Genomic DNA, 8,033 nt, shown 5'->3' on the forward strand with positions numbered 1-8,033 from the left:
TTCAGAAGTTTTGGGAGCTTCATCACTGGAGGCTTTCAAGAAAGGATATCAGAAATAGTTTAGGGTCTCCTGCTTGGGCCAGGGGTTGGACTAGATGACCCTTCCAACTCTTGTTATTCTGTTATTCTGATCGCCCAGGTTTTGCAGCGTCCGTCTGATCCCACTCGGTTTTGTGAGGCTGGACCATGGGTTGTTTCTCTTGTAAGATGGGAACAAAGCTGCGTCTCTGGAAACCCTCACTCCAGGGTGATCTCTGGGGATGTGGTCTGTTGAATAGGTTTGGCTAAACCGGATGAATGCCTCGGAATTAACTTGGTTGGAAAAAGTGGGTGTTATTTGGATTATAACGTCTACCAGCCTGTCCTCGGTGGGTGAGGGTGTGTGCAGGTGGGAGTCTGTCACCCTTTGCTTCTTTCCTCTTTATGAACCGTCAGCCTGAATGGGAAAACGTGGTTAAATGGCTGTCACGGAATCAACGTGGGACACTCTTTTAAAAAAAACTATTCTTCAGGTCAAGAAGTCTATGGAAATTCTCAATCATCCAGGTCATGATTGTCCCAAAGGTGCTTTTTCAAGAGGCAACTGGACTTTCTGGTTTTTCTTTGAAGAAAAAAGTCCAGTTGTCTCTTGAAAAAGCACCTTTGGGACTTCAGACCAAGACTGTCAACTTTTTGAAAAAGAGTTGCATTTAAATGTTTGTTAAATAAGAGGCCATTCATAATTAAAGAACGATGAGTAAGATTGGTGGCTTCTTTATTAAAGTTGTATAATGCAATCATCCTGCCAGACACCTGGTGTGTGTCTCTGTGTTGGAGGGGTATAGATACTATTGCTTTCGTTTTTATTCCATTCTTGTATTTTGTTTTCTACAAAAACAATTAAGGTGTTCTGTTTTCATTAGAGATGCTTGGTGCTGTCTGTACGGAATCAAGGTGCTGTGGTCTCCCAGTGGGATCTTTTATCTTAATCCTTTCTATCCTATTGAGCACAATGGCCATAGAAATCAAGTGTAAAAAGCCAGAAAATAAGGAAATAACTACCGCAGCCGCTGAAACTGGATAGTGGGCAGGTCCTGTTTTCTGCTTCCCTAATTATCCACTTGGGGCTGCATAAATGTAGAGGACCACCAGATAGCAGTAGAAATGAATTTTGTTTATTTCCTTCCTGCTATGCTCTGTTCACCATCCTCCTTCCCTGGCTTAATCTTAAAGAAGTGGGTTCTTTGTCATGTCATGTTCCTGTTAGCAGGTGCTAACAGGACCTAACAGGTCAGCAGTAGCTTATAAACATGACTTTCCCAAACCTTGTATATAGGACTTTGCTTTCCCCATTAAAATGACTGATATTTTTACAGACTCATAAATTAAATTTATACAGGTGAAAGCTGACCAGGCACATTTGAGAATCTAGCACTTTCTGTTACAGAATCATTTAACTCACAATTTCCAGCATCCTTTCCAGAGCTGAACTTAGAACTTTTTGGACACAGTTCACATTCTGGAGCAATGATCCATGCCAGTGTTGTTGCTAACATATAGCTTAGGGGTGGACAACTATGGCCCCTATATGACCTGTGGACTTTAACTCTCAGAATTCCTGAGCCATGATTGGCTGAGTGTGGCTGGCTGAGAAATTATGGGAGTTGAAGTCCACAGGTCGTAAAGGGGCCATAGTTATTCATCCCTGGCATAGCTTTATCCAGGCAACACACTTCTCACAGGATTTGAATTATTTTCTCTGCTTTGCTACATAAAACAAGATTCCATGGATCCATAAACTGATAAATATATATGTTTCACATGCGTGTAATGTCCTTTATGAAAAGAATCACAACAATGTTCAGATTTAATTGGCACACCTTTTTGCTTATTAATCAACATCTATGAAATATTCAGAGCAATAAAGCAATATTATTGATATGAAAGCAATGAATAAAGCAATATTATCATTTTAAAAAGCTGTTGAAATACATGATTCTACAGTATTATAGCTCACTATGTCTTTAAGGTCATTACAATTGGCAATTCTTAGGAAAAGAAGAGGAAGACTAATCAGAAAATACAGCACAGGATTGTAAAGTTGCAGTGTTTCAAAACCATGCAACACATTATTACTTAGGCACATTCAAATTAGACTGAAGACAAACAAATTTAAATGTAACTGTTTAGCCTTTAGGAGAAAACTTAAAATGATGTGCCAAAATGTAAAAACCTGACATACTGGTTAAAAGCAAGTAGGTGGCTATTTTTACAGTTCATTCATGGAGAAGTTCAGAGTTTAATTGTAGAAAATAAACAAAAATCAATTAACAGAATAAAGCAAGCATCCATTTCCATTAATGATGCATTACTGATAGAATGTGTTGACAGGCATTTCCTGAATTGGCATTTAACTTATTTTCAAGGTCATCTGGATACCTCATCAGTTTTCTGCAGCCTAGATCGGTTTAAAATTTTATCAAAAAATCATTTTTCAAATGTTTTTATTTGAACACCGTTGTGTTTTAAAATGCCAAAAACAGAAAAAGTCTTAAATGAAACACATACTGTAGCAGGGAGTGTTTTTTTTTTTTTAAGGAAAGGGCTGCCTAATATATTTAATAGATTTAAAGTTTAGGGAACCTAAAGTTAAACCTATGAACTTCACAATCTTAAATCTTTTCCATAGATATAATAGGATGGAAATGGGATACAATGGGATTTTTATACATTATATAGTCACTAGTGAACAATGCCTGGTTATTCTAAACTATAATTTCTTTTACTATAGTCTGAACTATTCTAACTGCACATCATTGATTTTAATGGGATTTTGATTTTTTTGCTATGTTTCTTTCAATTTTAGCAATTATTATATTAGTAGTATATTACTGATAGCAGGAGAGGGGAAATTGGAGCCACAATAATTCTTTGTTAGTCTTCTTTTCAACAATAAGGCAAGGATCCCCAATTTTTATAACTTAAGATGCAATGGATGAAGATCGCAGAATGGGCTCAGCAGATGTTTCTTTAGAGATCTGAGTAGATTGGCAAAATCATACAGACACACATAAAACACTAATGTTAGGGAAGCCAGCTATAAGTTTCTTTACATGTATGTAGATTTATTTATTCATTCCATTTACATTACCATCCATTTTGTAAATGCAACTCTATGAAGCCAACACTATTAAAATAAATAGAATAAATATTACTAAAGAATTAGAAAATCAACAATGGTCACCTGTACCCAAACAAAACTATTAACAGAGATATCTCAACTGCCATTTAATCTGATCGGCAGGTCCAGGAACACCTTCAGATTAACATTTTGTTGTAAGGTCCCAGAAGTTTCCCTGAGCCACTGAGATGCCAAAGAGAGTGAGACAGCTTTTATTTTTGGCCAAAGCAAAAACTGGGTGAAATCCAGAGGTGTATTCAGCAGGTTCTGATCAGTTCTGGAGAACTGGTAGTGGAAATTTTGAGTAGTTTGGAGAACCGGCAAATACCACCTCTGACTCTTTTCTCTGCCTCCTGAGTCCCAGCTGATTGGCTGGGTCTTCTTTTGTTGCCCTGCACAGGAGAACAGAGCTGGAAAGCAGATTAGTGGGGTGGGGAGGGAATGGGGATTTTGTAGTAACCTTCCCCCAGGAGTGGGGAGGGAATGGGGATTTTGCATTACCCTCCCCCTGCCACACTCACCAAGCCACGCCCACAGAACCAGTAGTAAAAAAAATTGAATCCCACCACTGGTGAAATCTATTTCCAAAATACAGGCAAAAAGCATGTAAGGAATAGCCACACCTCTGCGAGAGTGGCCCAGAGTATTGTACACATTTTTACCCCATTAGAGACAACATTTACCCAATCTGAGATAAAGGTTTGTTACCAATGTGGGTCTTTATCTTCAAAGGTTTCTTTGTTCAGGCCCCTGTCTCTGCCTTCCTTGTCTATGGAGCAGCCCTATAGCCCTGTGTCAGGAAGTGGGGGTTTCCCTCCCTGGCCATGTTGTTTATTCAAGCAGAATGCTTTCAGGTAATTCCCTGCTGTGGTACTATCTATGAGGCAGGAAACTCCCTACTCTGGTTCCTTTATTTATGCGGCCTGATATTCCTGGGTAACCGTTTCTTCTATATTTTCAAGGATGTGCCTAGCTTTGAAGCTAATAACAGAAGCGAGACACAGAAGTGAGATAACAAACTTTGCACTCACTTAATGTCAATCAGTATCAAGGCTACAATAAGCTAGAATTCCTAACAACTAATATCTGACAGTATACAATAATATGAGCAGAAGCCAATAACAAAGCTTAATTCCTAATAAATGATTTCTAACAGTAGATCATATCAGATGCAAACAGCAAATATTCATTGTGAAAGACCAGCAGGATCAGGGTTAATCTGATCTCAGGGGATATGGTGTTCCAGACATAACAGATTCCAAAAACCCTTAAATATTTTCCCAGCAAGTGACTTGTGCTTTTTGCTAAAAATGTGGCATATCTATACCATATTTAAGGCCAAAGGACCCTTCTCTCGGGCAGCACGGCATTTTAATCAGGACTTTTATTTAGAAGGCAGGAGAATGGATATCAGAGAAATGTAAGTGCTATCTTTCCAAAATGTCTTCCGCCTCAAATAATTTAATGAACTTTCTGAGGAGGGAAAGAGGGAATAATTGGAAATTGGAATCAACCTCCCTAAATGAGTCCTCCTCTATAAAGGAGCTTGGATATGCTTATGACTTGTTTTTTTCAGAGCGGTGAATATAGCTGTCAACACAATTCTTTTGCAAAGGCCACTGTAGGCTGGCAAAGTAACGTGAGAGCTTCCTAAGGCAAGAAGGTACTGTATCTGTAAGATTCTCTAAAACTGAAAACATCCCAGTTTCATTTTTCTAAATATAGGGAACCAATGATTATTTCCTTATTTCATCTTCCAAAGCAAACTCTGAGCAAACATTCTCTGTAATCTATTTGTAACATATGGCTTCTCAAAAATATTGGCCCAGTAGTACTTTTTGTATGCACCCCATTGGTTAAATGGATCTACTGGTTTGCATTTATGAGTGTACCTTTTCTCAGGGATATGAAGCAAACATGTTGTTTTCAATAAAAGGGATTGCCATCCTTGGCTACTGTAGCCAAGTCTGCAAAAAACTGAAAAGACTGAGATTTGATCCTTTTTTACAGTCTTCCTGGCCAAACTGGTGATGGCTTCCAGATGTTTGAAGTAGAAACAATATAAGTGAGACACCAGGGCTGGGCTAGCTGAGAATTATTGGAACTGTCTTCCCATGAATTTCTGCAATAAATATATTTCAGTTTCAAAAGACTTGAGACAGCACGAGTTCAAACAAATACAGGTAGTCCTCAATTTACAACCACAGTTGACAATAGCAATAAAAACAATGCAGGTAATCCTTGACTTACCACCGCAATCGAGCCCAAAATTTCTGTTGCTAAATGAGATATTTGTTAAGTTAGTTTTGCGCATTCTACCTTTCTTGCCACGGTTGTTAAGTGAATCACTGAGGTTGTAAAATTAATAACATGGTTGTTAAGTGAACCTGGCTTCCCCATTCATTTTGCTGGTTAGAAGGTCGCAAAAGCTGATGACGTTACCCCAGGGACACTGCAGCCATCATAAATTTTGATCACATGGCCATGTGGATGCTGTAATGGTTGTAAGTGTGAAAAATTGTCAACGAACTGCCCCGGTTCAGGGGGAAATTTGATGGGGACCCAGACCAGCTAGCTCTATTCCTTGACTCAGCTGAGATCCACCTAGAATGCTATGGACACGTCCACCCCTCCCCTAGAGCCATGGTGCACGCCATTTCCGAGGGGTTGGAGGGAGAAGCAAGAAGATGGCTACCAACCCTCCATAAGAGTAGGGACCCCCCAATTGCAGGATGTAGATGACTTCCTACGACTGCTAGAGGCCAGATTTGAGGAGGCAGAGGAGGACCTGTATGTGGAAGATGAGCTCAGCAACCTAAATCAGGGAGGGCGACCCATCAAGGAACACATCCGTGAATTCAGAAGGATCAGTGGGAAGCTACCCCTTTTTGGATTGTCAAGAGCCCTGACACAGTGGTTGGTTTCCAATTTTTTTCCTACTGATTCTATGCACGCCTGAGGCAGCTGAATACTACCTCTGGTCATAAGTCACTTTTTTTTCAGTGCGTTGTAACTTCAACCAGTCATTAAACAAACAGTTGTGTGTTGAGGACTTCCAGGGATATTATTACTGCTTGTTTATTTGGTTTGAAATCTCCCCTTTCACTTTGGCTTATTGTAGCAGAAACAACCTGAGATGGTGAAGCAGGAAGTTTCGAGGACATTTTTCTTCCTTTCCTCTATGGAGATTTTCAGTCACCCAGGTTTATTTATTTTATCTATCTATTTATTGATTGATTTGATTTGATTTGTCAATTGCTTACAAAATAATAGGTATAAGTATAAACATGAGTAAGAATACAGAAAATAGGTACGATTAAATGGGTCCAATAGGACAGGGACAGGAGGCACGATGGTGCACTTATGCACGCCCCTTACAGACCTCTTAGGAATGGGGTGAGGTCAATAGTGGATAGTTTAAGGTTAAAGGAGTGGGGGGGGGGTTAGAGGATGTAACAACAGAGCCAGGTAGTGCATTCCAGGCATTGACCACTCTGTTGCTGAAGTCCTACTTTCTGCAATCAAGTTTGGAGCGGTAAACATTGAGTTTGTATCTGTTGTGTGCTCTTGTATTGTTGCGGTTGAAGCTGAAGTAGTCATTGACTGGCAGGACATTGTAGCAGATAATTTTGTGTACTACGCTTAAGTCCAACTAAGGTTGTCCCAAAGGTGCTTTTTCAAGAGGACACCGGATTTTCTGATTTTTTTTTTCTTTGAAGACCTTTCGCTTCTCACCCAAGAAGCTTCTTCAGCTCTGGAAGAGGAAGAGAGACCTGGCCCACAGAAGGCCATTTCTTCCTTTCCCCTCATTTTCTCTCACTTTCTTTTCTCTCTCTCTCTCTCTCTCTCACACACACACACACCCTTGGCAGCTCCGTACAGAGTCCCACGGAGGCGTGGCCTGTGCGAATAGGGAACCGGAGCCTCCTGAAGCGGGCTTGAAGCCCGCCCTCACAGAAGGACCGTCCCGTCTTGTGCGGTTGGGGGTTTGTCAACAGGCGAGCTGCCTCGCTGCTCTTCGGCGCCAATGCTTAGGAGGGGACGCGCCGGCGGATCGGCTCTCCCCGCGAGGAGTTTCGGGACTGAAAGAAGGGACTAGTGACTTCAAGCCCTCCCCAGCCGCCGGAGTCGAAGCCCCTGCAGCTGCTCCTCCTTTTCGCCGATCGAACTTTTGCCGAGAGACGGAGCCACCCAGGATGAGAGCAGCGACCATAGCAAAGATACGGAGGGTCTTCTCGGGTCGTGCCAGTTAGAGGTAAGAGCCCGTCTGAGGGAGAGGGAGATTTCAGATCGCCTGCCGCGCGCTCCTCTCCTCTCGTTCTTGGAAGGGACCTCCTTGATGGAGTTGACCCATTTCTCTCGCTCCCTTCAGCTTTGCAAACGCGACTTCTCTTGTTTGTTTTTTGTCTTCCTTCCTTCCTTTTTTTTTTTTAAAGTACCAGCCACTCATATGACCCGAGTCACGTGTTTTGTTTCCTGTTGTTTTCTTCCCAGCGCGCTCGCGGAGAGCTGCGGTTGTTGTAGCTGGGTTTGCGGGGACGGTTTCGCTACGAAGATCAGCTCACACCACATAGTCAGGCAGGGCACATTAAGATCCAGCCGCTGCATTTGCACAACCCCGCACTCAGCTCACACCGCACAGTTCGGCAGGACGCCTCAAGATCCAGCGGCTGCATTTGCACAACATGCCATGTTGGCTTAATCTTGATTAACCAACCAGCTTAGTTTATGGTACAAACCCAAACCGTCTGCTGAGAGTAGGCTTCGATATAAGGTACTGTACATCCAGAATTAACTTGGTTAATTCAGTACCCAGCCGCCACTGTCAATCAGTACCTTGCATTTTACTTTGCAGAGAAGTTTCCGTTTACTAA

This window comes from Notechis scutatus, chromosome 2 (assembly GCF_049901735.1).
Source record: "Notechis scutatus isolate UNSWTSFEM ecotype Mainland chromosome 2, rNotScu1.2, whole genome shotgun sequence".
Taxonomy (NCBI): domain Eukaryota; kingdom Metazoa; phylum Chordata; class Lepidosauria; order Squamata; family Elapidae; genus Notechis; species Notechis scutatus.